General features: G+C 43.8%; 2 non-coding genes across 2 annotated transcripts; both read right to left on the reverse strand.

The window, feature by feature from the left end:
• Window positions 1-7,869: 7,869 nt before the first annotated feature.
• On the reverse strand, window positions 7,870-7,976 carry LOC123072404 (small nucleolar RNA R71). Its single transcript, XR_006435104.1, has one exon. It is a non-coding gene; the product is annotated as a small nucleolar RNA R71 (small nucleolar RNA).
• Window positions 7,977-12,508: 4,532 nt separating this feature from the next.
• LOC123072411 (small nucleolar RNA R71) lies at window positions 12,509-12,619 on the reverse strand. Its single transcript, XR_006435110.1, has one exon. It is a non-coding gene; the product is annotated as a small nucleolar RNA R71 (small nucleolar RNA).
• Between the last annotated feature and the right edge of the window lie 3,161 nt (window positions 12,620-15,780).

Raw genomic sequence — 15,780 nt, forward strand, 5'->3', positions numbered from 1 at the left:
AGCGTAGATGAGGCGCTTGGGCCCGACTGCACTCAGGGCGTCAGCATGGGCGTCCTCCGCCACCCTCATGGCCCTCACACGAGCCTTCTGCCAAAGAGCCAATTTCCTGACTCTCTCGGACGTGACATAGGCCTCCCAGGCAGCTTGTTCCATGGTGCGCTTCTCTTCCTCGGCCTTCTTATCCGCCTCTATTTTGGCGCGCTCTGCTGGAGGCAAAGCCTCCCACAAGGCGACATCCATTTCTTTCCAAAGCTCCTCAAGGCTGGGGGGCTCGGCGGGCGGCGCGGCATTCTCCTCGTAGCGGGGAGCCGACGCGTCCTCTGGCGTGCATGCTGGCGAGATTGGGAACGCCGACACGTCCACCTCGACGCATCGCGGCGCAGAGAGGAACATCGACGCGTCCTCCTCGACTAGTGGCGGCGAGGAACGGAACGGCGACGCGTCGCGTCACGGCGAGGAGCGGAACACCGACGCGTCCTCCTCGACTAGTGGCGCCGAGGAACGGAACAGCGACGCGTCGCGTAGCTGCGAGGAGCAGAACACCGAGGCGCGTCCTCGACTAGTGGCGGCGAGGAACGGAACGGCGATGCGTGACCGTCCGCGCGGTGCAGCGAGGGGCTCCTAGGGCTTGGGAGGGGCGATGCCATGGTGGTCGACGTGAGAGGGAGGGGAAGGAGATGGCGATGAACGTGAACGTGAGGGGGAGGAGATAGTGATGTCGTGGGAGGCGCAGTATTTATAGCGAGCAATGGCACACCTACGTAAGATATGGACTAAGCTGCACTGACTTAATTGCAGGTCCAGTTGCGTCGCTGACATGTGGGCCAGACCCCTGTTGGGCCCAAATGTCAGTGACCCAATGCACCTGCAGTTAAGTAACAGCTACGTGGGCATATTTGTTGGAGTAAATTATGGGGGAGAGAAGGGGTGGAAATATTGTTGGTCACAACGGATTGGACGAGCGTGGGAGGAGGAGAGTCATGCATGCCGATTTTTTCACACGAGGTGGAGTGGTGGGACCGCCGGAGGGAGAAGGAGAGTTTGGCAGACATATTGTTTCCACACATGGAGAGGAAAATATTTGGAGACGAACGGGCTTCCTGTAGGTATGGGGAACGGTGCATAATAAGTCATCTTGCATGCCGGGCTAGGTACAGTCGCAAGTCATTAAAAACATACACGCCCCACACATGTTCATATTTCAAGGTGCACTAAATTATTGCATGCGATGATTAAGGCTGGCCATAATGGTGGTATCTTAGTTGGTATCATGCACACGGGAATAGCAAACATGCTGATGTGGCAAAGAATTAAAGAGGAGAGGGGGGTTAGAGTAACTAGTGTTCATGCATGCATTGGTAAACACATTTTTTTGTGAAGAACGACAACACTAGTTGAGTACTTTTGCAGACTTGAAAAACTATTCCACCGCCTCTACTATCTTGCTAAGAGTAGGTGAAATATTTGAATCGAGCCCTTTAAACTAGAAGGGAGGTAGTGGTACTCTAATAGCTAACCTTGTTGTGATGACAAGATAGGACATGGCACGCACCTGGACGGAGGAACTAGTCTGCATTGTGCATTTAAGTTTTGTCTGAAGTCAATGTACCTCTACTTTCACCAGACTTATAGAAAAATGTGTCAACATTCACAATGTCAAATCAATATTTTTACACTCATTATAAAACGTAGTTCTTATACTCATTGTAATCAGTATTGTAGATATTGATATTTTGAATATAAATTTGGTCGTGGGATTTCATTGATGCATGTCAAAGCGTGGAGGAAGCGGAGCTTAGGGCTTGCATTGCCAGTCTCTACATAGGTATTTCTCTTCATAATCCTGTAATTATAGAGACTGATTGTGCTTTTGTGGTAGCGTCTCTTGCATCGGGGGACTATGACAGGTCCGCTATGCGTGACCTAAAGATGAAAGCGTTGAGGATCTCAAAGTTGGTCAACAGTCTTTAATTGTCAAAGATTAGCCGTTCGGCTAATAAGGTGGCACACTTAATCGCTAAGTATAGCTTTGACAATAGATTAGATGGTATTCTTGTAAATAATGTACTGCCCTGTGTGGTGAATATTGTATCGAATGAGTGTACTGGTGTGGTTGGTTAATTAATATAAGGTGGTGTTAAAAAAGTAAAAATCTTGTCAAACACTTTGCAAACGGTTGACGGGAGTAAAAAGGACTAGAGAGAGTATCATGCATGCAGAGTAGGCAAAAAAATTGCTTGTCTAAAAAAAGGCAAAAAAATTGCTCATTTATAGCTGGTTGAAGTCTTAAAGGGCGCGACCGCGCGAGAGAGGCGAAGGTCGTGGGAGGCGTGACGTTTGACATAATTAAGTGAAGTTACATCCACGCGCCGACATGGCATGCAAACAGGCAGAAGCTATACCATCAGGCCTACGATATGGGTCTAGTAGACATGACATCTGGTGGGTCCCGCATAGTTCTCGATAACTCTTAGGGGGCTTGCAGCCGTTTATCCACCGGGCAAGTCAGCAACCCCACGCCGTTCGCACGCCCTACTCGTCCCCGTCTTCTACCTTACAACAGTTCGCTCCCAGTCATCCCATCCTTTCACATTAATTCGCTCCCATTTTTTTGCGGGGTACAATAGTTCAACTTCTCCTAACCCTCCTCCAGAATCCATGGCCTCCCAAATCTCCATGGTCGCCGTTGAGTACTAGGTTACAGCCATCACCAGCGATCAGTTCATCGTCATCTACACACATGGATCCGAGACGGTGAAAGCATGGCTTGCTCGCTTCCTACGCATGTTCAACAGTTCAACAGATGAGTGGGTCGCTGGGCTAGATGTTAAGTACACCACAGTCCTGGGATGAGAGAAGGATCTAAAGGACGAAGAGAGGAAGAAGCCCACCGTGATCCAGGTTTGCGTACATAACATTTGCTTGGTCTACCACATATGGCATGTCGACGTTGAGTGCCAGGATTTTAAGAACTTCCTCAAGGACAAAAGAGTGAAATTCGTTACTATAGGCTTTAAGAACGATAGGGATGTCCTCCGTCGGATAGGTCTCATTGTAGGCCAGCCCTTTGATCTCCAGAAGGCAAGCCTAGTGTCCTCCTCTCAACCTTCAATGCTGACCCTGGCAGCAGCCATGATTGATCCTTTGTAAGCTAAACTGAAGAAACCTCATCACGAGTTCCATCATGCATGGGAGTCGAAGACATTAGATGAAGATCACATCCTGTATGCTGATAACCCACAAGTACAGGGGATCGCAACAGCTTTCGAGGGTAGAGTATTCAACCCAAATTTATTGTTTCGACACAAGGGGAGCCAAAGAATATTCTCAAGTATTAGCAGCTGAGTTGTCAATTCAACCAAACCTGGAAACTTAGTATCTGCAGCAAAGTGTTTAGTAGCAAAGTAATATGATAGTGGTGGTAACGGCAACAAAAGTAAAGACAGTAAAAGTAATGTTTTTGGTATTTTGTAGTGATTGTAATAGTAGCAGCGGGAAAGTAAATAAGCGAGAACCAGTATATGGAAAGCTCGTAGGCACCGGATCAGTGATGGATAATTATGCAGGATGCAGTTCATCATGTAACAGTCATAACATAGGGTGACACAGAACTAGCTCCAATTCATCAATGTAATGTAGGCATGTATTCCGTATATAGTCATACGTGCTTATGGAAAAGGACTTCCATGACATATTTTGTCCTACCCTCCCATGGCAGCGGGGTCCTATTGGAAACTAAGGGATATTAAGGCCTCCTTTTAATAGAGAACCGGAACAAAGCATTAGCACATACTGAATACATGAACTCCTCAAACTATGGTCATCACCGGGAGTGGTCCTGATTATTGTCACTTCGGGGTTGCCGGATCATGACACATAGTAGGTGACTATAGACTTGCAAGATAGGATCAAGAACTCACATATATTCATGAAAACATAATAGGTTCAGATCTGAAATCATGGCACTCGGGCCCTAGTGGCAAGCATTAAGCATAACAAACTCATAGCAACATCAATCTCAGAACATAATGGATACTAGGGATCCAACCCTAACAAAACTAACTCAATTACATGATAAATCTCATCCAACCCATCACCGTCCAGCAAGCCTACGATGGAATTACTCACGCATGGCGGTGAGCATCATGAAATTGGTGATGGAGGATGGTTGATGATGACGACGACGATGAATCCCCCTCTCCGGAGCCCCGGATGGACTTCAGATCAGCCCTCCTGAGAGGTTTTAGGGCTTGGCGGCGGCTCCGTATCGTAAAACGCGATGATTTCTTCTCTCTGATTTTTTTCCCTCCGAAAGCAAATATATAGAGTTGGAGTTGGCGTCGTAGAGTTTCCAGGGGGCCCACGAGGTAGGGGCGCGCCCTAGAGGGGGGGCGGCCCCCACCCTCGTGGACAGGGTGTGGGCCCCCTGGTCTTCATCTTTGGCGAGGATTTTTTATTATTTTTTATAAGACTTCCTGTGGATTTTCAGGTAATTCCGAGAACTTCTGCTTTCTGCACATAAAACAACATCATGGCAATTCTGCTAAAAACATCGCTAGTCCGGGTTAGTTCCATTCAAATCATACAAGTTAGAGTCCAAAATAAGAGCAAAAGTGTTTGGAAAAGTAGATACGACGGAGACGTATCAACTCCCCCAAGCTTAAACCCTTGCTTGTCCTCAAGAAATTCAGTTGACAAACTGAAAGAAAGAAAGAAAAACTTTTACAAACTCTGTTTGCTCTTGTTGTTGTAACTATGTCAAGCCAGCATTCGAATTTTCAGCAAAGATCATAACTAACCACATTTGCAATAATTCTCAGGACTCATAATTACTCATATCAATAGCATAATCAACTAGCAAGCCATAATAATAAATCTCGGATGACAACACTTTTCAAAACAATCATAATATGATATAACAAGATGGTATCTCACTAGCCTTTCTGAGACCACAATACATAAATGCAAAGCACCTTTAAAGATCAAGGACTGACTAGACATTGTAATTCATGGTAAAAGAGATCCAATCATAGTCACACCCAACATAGATTAATAGTGATGAATGCAAATGATAGCTGTGGTCTCCAGCTAGTGCTTTTTAATAAGAGGGTGATGACTCAACATAAAAGTAAATAGATAGGCCCTTTGCAGAGGGAAGCAGGGATTCGTAGAGGTGCCAGAGCTCAGTTTTGAAATAGAGATAAATTGTATTTTGAGCGGCATACTTTCATTGTCAACGTAGCAACTAAGAGATGGCGATATCTTCCATGCTAAACACATTATAGGCGGTTCCCAAACAGAATGGTAAAGTTTATACTCCCCCTCCACCAATAAGCATCAATCCATGACTTGCTCGAAACAACGAGTGTCTCCAACATACATCAGGTCCAAGGGGAGTTTTGTTTGCAATTAATTTTGATTTAGTTTGCATAAAGCATGGGACTGGGCATCCCGGTGACCAGCCAATTTTTCATGAGTGAGGAGCGGAGTCCACTACTCTTGAGAATAACCCGCTGATAGAGCATTTCCACATATAATCTTTTTAGCCTTTTTGCATCACATTGTAATCATATTTTCACATTATTTACTCAAGAAATATTCGGATGTTCCCGTTATATTACATTTACAACACTCCTCCATGTTTTGCAGAAAAGGGCGAAAAGGCCCAAAATCCTTCTATAATGGAGAGTGTCAAGAAGTTGTGGGTACTGTAATTTACGGAGGGACTCAAGCGTGAAGAAAAAGAAGTAATCAAAGGGGCCAAACTTAAGAAGAGGACCAACTTGTGCAGAGAGAAGAAAAGGACAGGGGCCAACGTGCAAATGGAAGATCCGATCGGGGGAATCAAATCCCTAGCGCTCTCAATCCCCAAAATCTGGCCTGGCATCACATCTCTCTCCCTCACCCCTCCTTCTTCAGCTCCGGCCGCCGCCACGGCCAGGCCGGTGTGGTGATGCGCCATCTAGCCACCACTCCATTACCATCCCTCCAACGCCATCCATCACCAACGCCAACACCCACCACCAGCATCCACCACTCACCACCATCTCCAGCCACCGCCGCATCTTGCGCGCCTGACCAGACAAGGGCGGCACGGGCGTCTGGTCATCCGCGTGAACACCCCCGCGCTGCTGCTCTTTCTCTCTTCCTCCCCTGCTGCTGCTTCTCCTCCTTCTTCCTCTTCGCCTGATGCTGCTCCTTCCCCTGCCTCGCTACTTCTCCCACGCCCCTGCCGCTGCTAATCTCTCTGTTTCTCCTACTCTGCTTCTTATCGTACCCTTGCCGCTGCTCTTCCCCTCAACTTTCTGCTGCTACTTCTTTTTCCTCTCTGAACTTCTCTCCTTCCCCTCGCTGCTGCTCCTCCTTCTCTGAACCCGCTGCTGCTCCCAACCCCCTGCTGATATCTCTCTATACTTCCCCTGCTACCCTTCTTCTCTGAACCTACCTACTGCTGCTCTCTCTCTCTCTGATCTCAATTTTTTGTAATTTTGAGAAGTTTATTGTTCAGAACTTTGTAATATTCAGCATTGAGATGTTTTAATAGATGTAATATTCAGATTTGATAAAATCTTGCAACCTGACAATTGTTCAGTTTCAGACTTGTAAAATATAGTGTACTTTATTATGTGCTCTGACTAGTTAATGTCTAGTTGTTTGGATAATATTAGGATGTGTGATATGCCCTGTGATATAGTAATCTTCTAGTATATGTCTGTGATCCCCTATGTGTATGTTTCTTGACATCTACTGTAATCTGTCTGTACTAGTTACTTTGCTATAGTTTAATTGATGTTCATTTGTTAGTCTCTATGCTAGCTATGTACCAGTGGCATTTATGCTTGTGATTTTCCAGTGAACTTGTTTAATTTCAGTTCATATGTTAGCTCAAGTACCTTTGCTATATAAATATATGTGTGTGTGCTTGTGATTTAAATAATATGTTTTCTGTCAAGTAATTTTGTTTCTTCCCTCTTTCATACGCTTGCTAGATATATATGTCCATGTCTTTTAACTTCCCTTGTCACTGATGTTAGCCTTTCAGTTTCTGAAATAATATGAAAATACCAAAAAGACTGAGAGTATAATCTGAACCTCCCTTCGCTTCTTTTCATTTACTTTGTCGTTGATTTTCCGGAGCTGTCTTAGATAGCTTAGGTTTATTTTCTGGCATTCATAATCTGAATTGTATTACCTAGCTTTAGTCGAGCATCATTGTTGATCGTCTAGTCCCTGTGGAGAACACGACACCCGCTGTACTTTCAACCGATCATTTTGGCGCCGTTGCCGGGGACTAGCGTCGAATGATTGTGTGAAGCTATAGACTAGGCTTAGTATAGTTTTTGTTTAAATTTCCAGTCAAATTTATTTTGGTGCTTCTTTTACCTTCTTACTTTTTGTTGCTTCGGCTTATTAAGATACTAACTTTCTGACTAGTGTTTACTATTTATGAGTGTGTGTAGGAAATCTGAACTAATTACAGGTTGTTCTATAGTTACACTCGGTTAAGATGGCATTGCTTCGTGACCTTTGGATGCCCAAAAGACTATGCTATATCACAAGACTGGTTTGGCCAACTATTGAGGCAGAGAACTTCGAGCTGAAACTAGTCTTATTGCTTTGGTTCAACAACAACAGTTTGGAGGACTGCCTACTGAAGACCCTTATGAGCACTTGCTCCGAGTCATGGAGTATTCAGATATAGTAAAGTATCATGGAGTTCCTCAAGATGTTATCAAGTGCATGCTGTTCACATTCTCTCTCCGAGATGATGCTCGTGCTTGGTATCGATCCTTGCCATCAAGATCATTCAGTTCGAATGAGATATCACGAGCTTTCTTGGATAAATATTTCCCACTACACAAGCAGTCCACAATTCAAGATGAGATCTTCAGCTTCGTTCAGCGTGAAGGCGAGAGCTTGTATGATGCTTGGGAGAGGTACAAAGCCTTATTCAGGAGATGTCCTAACCACGGGCTCGAGAGATGGTTAGAGCTGCAGCTATTCTATAGAGGATTGGCTTCGGACACTCGATCTTACGTTGATATGACAGCGGGTGGAGCTATTACAAACAAGACACTTGATGATGCTTTTCTGCTGATTGAGAACATAGCCTTCCACCAACTTCAGTGGTACAATGAGAAGCCCACCTCTAGCCCAGTTGCTTGCTTGCAACAAATCACTTCATCTCAGCAAGAATCTCTTACAAAAAAGCCGGAACCAGTTTCTCTGTGTGACAAGATTGAGCTTTCATGGATTATCTTTGATGATGATGACACCATCCTAGTTGACACACACACTTCAGATCATATGGATACTAGCATTCTAGATTCAGTTTTGCATTGTGATGATTCTTGTGTGGATGAACCAGAGCTACAGTTAGTTACTTTTGATATTGAGGAGATACCTTTAGTTGATATTGATCATGTGCTGCTAGAGCCAGATATGGAAAAGTTCACCTTTGATGATGTTAGCCACATCGATTCTTCAACGCTTGAGCCTGAGATGGAAATCTTCATTGTTGATTATGATGAGGTCACTTCAGATGTCAAGGAGCAAAGCCCTACTATTTCACCTGTCGATACGAGCCCGGTGGAAGTTTCTACTACCATGCCTTCCATGGTATATTCAGTTGAGGTAGTCATAAAACTTCTCCAAGGCCATTTCAGGTATTATGTCAGCTTTCTGGATAAGTTATGTCATATCGCTGATATTGCCTATGCACCCTGTGACTTGTTGTTGATACATGTTCCTGATTTGCTCAATAGATATACTTATATGATAGGGTACTCTATCAATGACTTAGAGGGTATTCTCTCTGTCACTTGTATTGGCTTGGTTGTTGAGTGTTCTTTTAGGTTGATGCTTGTGCACCATTTACTGCGAGTTGATCGAGTTCGAGATGACATTCCTTGGGACCCTGGTGGATCCTGAGCACGGAGATGAGAAGAAGCAATGGGCACACACGTGAGGAAGGGAGAAGCAATGGGCACATACAAGGAAGAGAAAAGCTAGAGCGTGCACGAGGATAGAGAAGCAAAAGGAGAGGAGTCACGATGCAAGAGGATGTGAGATGATCGAGCAAGTTCTACTTCATAAAGCCCGATGAGCTGTTTCATGACCCCAATCTGAATATATCATCTATTGATACAAGCTAAAATCAATTGCTAGTGGGGTTGCTTGAGCCAGTTATTACTTGTTGTCAAGCTGAAATTCACCTTTGGCATCGTGCTTGATGAGAATAGGCGAACTGATTGTTGAATTCCTTGTAAACTAGTGATCTTGCTTTGCTGAAAGTAGTGAAAGCTATTAGTTTTGAGTGCTCAAATCCCTGGTGCACTAGTAAACTTAATCATTTTCTGCATTTACCTTGATACACCTAGATCACTATGTTCAGATGATGTATTTGTGCCAAGTGTGTTCCCATTCAGAGCAATCACTTTACCACTATGGACTAGCATGCTATGTTCCCTGGATCGGTAGCATGTGAACCAGACATGGTTGAGTGATGATTCTTGTTTTTGTTAAAAAATTATATCTTATAATGAATAATAAGTCTGACTACCTACATGTCATGTTCCCTGGATTGGTGGCATGTGAAATCGGGTTAGCTCGGGCAGTAATTAATAATAAAAATTGTAATTGTCGAACCAGGTGTATACCATGTTCTCTGGATCGGTGGTATGTTCCTTTGGGGAGATAAACAAAAAAACTAATAATTGGTCGAGCTAGGTATATACCATGTTCTCGGGATCGGTGGTATGTTCCTATGGTGAGACTAATAATAGTGTAATCATTTCTTTATCTCTATAAATAAGTGATTTGATCACAAGATTTAATTTCAGTTCTTTTTGTTCTCGGGATCATGCTCTCTTTAGGAACCTTTGGCACAGTCATCATTTAAACTTGTTGATCCTCTTTTATCATTGTAAAAGTTAAAATGGTCATGCTTACTAGTATCCTACTGCTTTGTAGCACTCTTAACCATTAATTTTCACTAGCTAAGTCTGAAGCACGCCTTGTTTGGAGATCTATTTTACCAGGACATTCTTTACTCAGTTCACTATTCATACTCTTGCTCTTGTCATATGCCTTTGCTTGAGGACAAGCAACGATTTAAGTGTGGGGGAACTTGATAGAGCATTTCCTCATATAATCTTTTTAGCCTTTTTGCATCACATTGTAATCACATTTTCACATTATTTACTCAAGAAATATTCGGATGTTCCCGTTATATTACATTTACAACACTCCTCCATGTTTTGCAGAAAAGGGCGAAAAGGCCCAAAATCCTTCTATAATGGAGAGTGTCAAGAAGTTGTGGTTACTGTAATTTACGGAGGGACTCAAGCGTGAAGAAAAAGAAGTAATCAAAGGGGCCAAACTTAAGAAGAGGACCAACTTGTGCAGAGAGAAGAAAAGGACAGGGGCCAACATGCAAATGGAAGATCCAATCGGGGGAATCAAATCCCTAGCGCTCTCAATCCCCAAAATCTGGCCTGGCATCACATCTTTCTCCCTCACCCCTCCTTCTTCACCTCCGGTCGCCGCCACGGCCAGGCCGGTGTGGTGGTGCGCCATCTAGCCACCACTCCATTACCATCCCTCCAACGCCATCCATCACCAACGCCAACACCCACCACCAGCATCCACCACTCACCACTTTCTCCAGCCACTGCCGCATCTTGCGCGCCTGACCAGACAAGGGCGGCACGGGCGTCTGGTCATCCGCGTGAACACCCCCGCACTGCTGCTCTTTCTCTCTTCCTCCCCTGCTGCTGCTTCTCCTCCTTCTTCCTCTTCGCCTGATGCTGCTCCTTCCCCTGCCTTGCTACTTCTCCCACGCCCCTGCCGCTGCTAATCTCTCTGTTTCTCCTACTCTGCTTCTTATCGTACCCTTGCCGCTGCTCTTCCCCTCAACTTTCTGCTGCTACTTCTTTTTCCTCTCTGAACCTCTCTCCTTCCCCTCGCTGCTGCTCCTCCTTCTCTGAACCTGCTGCTGCTCCCAACCCCCTGCTGCTATCTCTCTCTACTTCCCCTGCTACCCTTCTTCTCTGAACCTACCTACTGCTGCTCTCTCTCTCTCTCTTTGATCTCAAATTTCTGTAATTTTGAGAAGTTTATTGTTCAGAACTTTGTAATATTCAGCATTGAGATGTTTTAATAGATGTAATATTTAGATTTGATAAAATCTTGCAACCTGACAATTGTTCAGTTTCAGACTTGTAAAATATAGTGTACTTTATTATGTGCTCTGACTAGTTAATGTCTACTTGTTTGGATAATATTAGGATGTGTGATAAGCCCTGTGATATAGTAATCTTCTAGTATATGTCTGTGATTCCCTATGTGTATGTTTCTTGACATCTACTGTAATCTGTCTGTACTAGTTACTTTGCTATAGTCTAATTGATGTTCATTTGTTAGTCTCTATGCTAGCTATGTACCAGTGGCATTTATGCTTGTGATTTTCCAGTGAACTTGTTTAATTTCAGTTCATATGTTAGCTCAAGTACCTTTGCTATATAAATATATGTGTGTGTGTGCTTGTGATTTAAATAATATGTTTTCTGTCAAGTAATTTTGTTTCTTCCCTCTTTCATACGCTTGCTAGATATATATGTCCATGTCTTTTAACTTCCCTTGTCATTGATGTTAGCCTTTCAGTTTCTAAAATAATATGAAAATACCAAAAAGACTGAGAGTATAATCTGAACCTCCCTTCGCTTCTTTTCATTTACTTTGTCGTTGATTTTCCGGAGCTGTCTTAGATAGCTTAGGTTTATTTTCTGGCATTCATAATCTGAATTGTATTACCTAGCTTTAGTCGAGCATCATTGTTGATCGTCTAGTCCCTGTGGAGAACACGACACTCGCAGTTTGGGCGAAATATCCCGCTGTACTTTCAACCGATCATTTTGGCGCCGTTGCCGGGGACTAGCGTCGAATGATTGTGTGAAGCTATAGACTAGGCTTAGTATAGTTTTTGTTTAAATTTCCAGTCAAATTTATTTTGGTGCTTCTTTTACCTTCTTACTTTTTGTTGCTTCGGCTTATTAAGATACTAACTTTCTGACTAGTGTTTACTATTTATGAGTGTGTGTAGGAAATCTGAACTAATTACAGGTTGTTCTATAGTTACACTCGGTTAAGATGGCATTGCTTCGTGACCTTTGGATGCCCAAAAGTCTATGCTATATCACAAGACTGGTTTGGCCAACTATTGAGGCAAAGAACTTCGAGCTGAAACTAGTCTTATTGCTTTGGTTCAACAACAACAGTTTGGAGGACTGCCTACTGAAGACCCTTATGAGCACTTGCTCCGAGTCATGGAGTATTCAGATATAGTAAAGTATCATGGAGTTCCTCAAGATGTTATCAAGTGCATGCTATTCACATTCTCTCTCCGAGATGATGCTCGTGCTTGGTATCGATCCTTGCCATCAAGATCATTCAGCTCGAATGAGATATCACGAGCTTTCTTGGATAAATATTTCCCACTACACAAGCAGTCCACAATTCAAGATGAGATCTTCAGCTTCGTTCAGCGTGAAGGCAAGAGCTTGTATGATGCTTGGGAGAGGTACAAAGCCTTATTCAGGAGATGTCCTAACCATGGGCTCGAGAGATGGTTAGAGCTGCAGCTATTCTATAGAGGATTGGCTTCGGACACTCAATCTTACGTTGATATGGCAGCGGGTGGAGCTATTACAAACAAGACACTTGATGATGCTTTTCTGCTGATTGAGAACATAGCCTTCCACCAACTTCAGTGGTACAATGAGAAGCCCACCTCTGGCCCAGTTGCTTGCTTGCAACAAATCACTTCATCTCAGCAAGAATCTCTTACAAAAAAGCCGGAACCAGTTTCTCCGTGTGACAAGATTGAGCTTTCATGGATTATCTTTGATGATGATGACACCATCCTAGTTGACACACACACTTCAGATCATATGGATACTAGCATTCTAGATTCAGTTTTGCTTTGTGATGATTCTTGTGTGGATGAACCAGAGCTACAGTTAGTTACTTTTGATATTGAGGAGATACCTTTAGTTGATATTGATCATGTGCTGCTAGAGCCAGATATGGAAAAGTTCACCTTTGATGATGTTAGCCACATCGATTCTTCAACGCTTGAGCCTGAGATGGAAATCTTCATTGTTGATTATGATGAGGTCACTTCAGATGTCAAGGAGCAAAGCCCTACTATTTCACCTGTCGATACGAGCCCGGTGGAAGTTTCTACTACCATGCCTTCCATGGTATATTCAGTTGAGGTAGTCATAAAACTTCTCCAAGGCCATTTCAGGTATTATGTCAGCTTTCTGGATAAGTTATGTCATATCGCTGATATTGCCTATGCACCCTGTGACTTGTTGTTGATACATGTTCCTGATTTGCTCAATAGATATACTTATATGATAGGGTACTCTATCAATGACTTAGAGGGAATTCTCTCTATCACTTGTATTGGCTTGGTTGTTGAGTGTTCTTTTAGGTTGATGCTTGTGCACCATTTACTGCAAGTTGACCGAGTTCGAGACGACATTCCTTGGGACCCTGGTGGATCCTGAGCACGGAGATGAGAAGAAGCAATGGGCACACACGTGAGGAAGGGAGAAGCAATGGGCACATACAAGGAAGAGAAAAGCTAGAGCGTGCACGAGGATAGAGAGCATGAGGATAGAGAAGCAAAAGGAGAGGAGTCACGATGCAAGAGGATGTGAGATGATCGAGCAAGTTCTACTTCATAAGCCCGATGAGCTGTTTCATGACCCCAATCTGAATATATCATCTATTGATACAAGCCGAAATCAATTGCTAGTGGGGTTGCTTGAGCCAGTTATTACTTGTTGTCAAGCTGAAATTCACCTTTGGCATCGTGCTTGATGAGAATAGGCGAACTGATTGTTGAATTCCTTGTAAACTAGTGATCTTGCTTTGCTGAAAGTAGTGAAAGCTATTAGTTTTGAGTGCTCAAATCCCTGGTGCACTAGTAAACTTAATCATTTTCTGCATTTACCTTGATACACCTAGATCACTATGTTCAGATGATGTATTTGTGCCAAGTGTGTTCCCATTCAGAGCAATCACTTTACCACTATGGACTAGCATGCTATGTTCCCTGGATCGGTAGCATGTGAACCAGACATGGTTGAGTGATGATTCTTGTTTTTGTTAAAAAAATTATATCTTATAATGAATAATAAGTCTGACTACCTACATGTCATGTTCCCTGGATTGGTGGCATGTGAAATCAGGTTAGCTCGGGCAATAATTAATAATAAAAATTGTAATTGTTGAACCAGGTGTATACCATGTTCTCTGGATCGGTGGTATGTTCCTTTGGGGAGACAAACAAAAAAACTAATAATTGGTCGAGCTAGGTATATTCCATGTTCTCGGGATCGGTGGTATGTTCCTATGGTGAGACTAACAATAATGTAATCATTGCTTTATCTCTATAAATAAGTGATTTGATCACAAGATTTAATTCCAGTTCTTTTTGTTCTCGGGATCATGCTCTCTTTAGGAACCTTTGGCACAGTCATCATTTAAACTTGTTGATCCTCTTTTATCATTGTAAAAGTTAAAATGGTCATGCTTACTAGTATCCTACTGCTTTGTAGCACTCTTAACCATTAATTTTCACTAGCTAAGTCTGAAGCATGCCTTGTTTGGAGATCTATTTTACCAGGACATTCTTTACTCAGTTCACTATTCATACTCTTGCTCTTGTCATATGCCTTTGCTTGAGGACAAGCAACGATTTAAGTCTGGGGGAACTTGATAGAGCATTTCCTCATATAATCTTTTTAGCCTTTTTGCATCACATTGTAATCACATTTTCACATTATTTACTCAAGAAATATTCGGATGTTCCCGTTATATTACATTTACAACACTCCTCCATGTTTTGCAGAAAAGGGCGAAAAGGCCCAAAATCCTTCTATAATGGAGAGTGTCAAGAAGTTGTGGTTACTGTAATTTACGGAGGGACTCAAGCGTGAAGAAAAAGAAGTAATCAAAGGGGCCAAACTTAAGAAGAGAACCAACTTGTGCAGAGAGAAGAAAAGGATAGGGGCCAACGTGCAAATGGAAGATCCGATCGGGGGAATCAAATCCCTAGCACCCTCAATCCCCAAAATCGGGCCTGGCATCACATCTCTCTCCCTCACCCCTCCATCTTCACCTCCGGCCACCACAACGGCCAGGCCGGCGTGGTGGTGCGCCAACCAGCCACCACCCCATTACCATCCCTCCAACGCCATCCATCACCAACGCCAACACCCACCACCAGCATCCACCACTCACCACCATCTCCAGCCACCGCCGCATCTTGCGCACCCGACTAGACAAGGGCGGCACGGGCGTCTGGTCATCCGCGTGAAGACCCCCGCGCTGCTGCTCTTTCTCTCTTCCTCCCCTGCTGCTGCTTCTCCTCCTTCTTCCTCTTTGCCTGCTGCTGCTCCTTCCCTTGCCTCGCTACTTCTCCCACGCCCCTGCCGCTGCTAATCTCTCTGTTTCTCCTACTCTGCTTCTTATCGTACCCTTGCCGCTGCTCTTCCCCTCAACTTTCTGCTGCTACTTCTTTTTCCTCTCTAAACCTCTCTCCTTCCCCTCGCTGCTGCTCCTCCTTCTCTGAACCTGTTGCTGCTCCCAACCCCCTGCTGCTATCTCTCTCTACTTCCCCTGCTACCCTTCTTCTCTGAACCTACCTACTGCTGCTCTCTCTCTCTGATCTCAAATTTCTGTAATTTTGAGAAGTTTATTGTTCAG

The sequence above is a fragment of the Triticum aestivum genome, chromosome 1A (genome assembly GCF_018294505.1).
Source record: "Triticum aestivum cultivar Chinese Spring chromosome 1A, IWGSC CS RefSeq v2.1, whole genome shotgun sequence".
NCBI lineage: Eukaryota > Viridiplantae > Streptophyta > Magnoliopsida > Poales > Poaceae > Triticum > Triticum aestivum.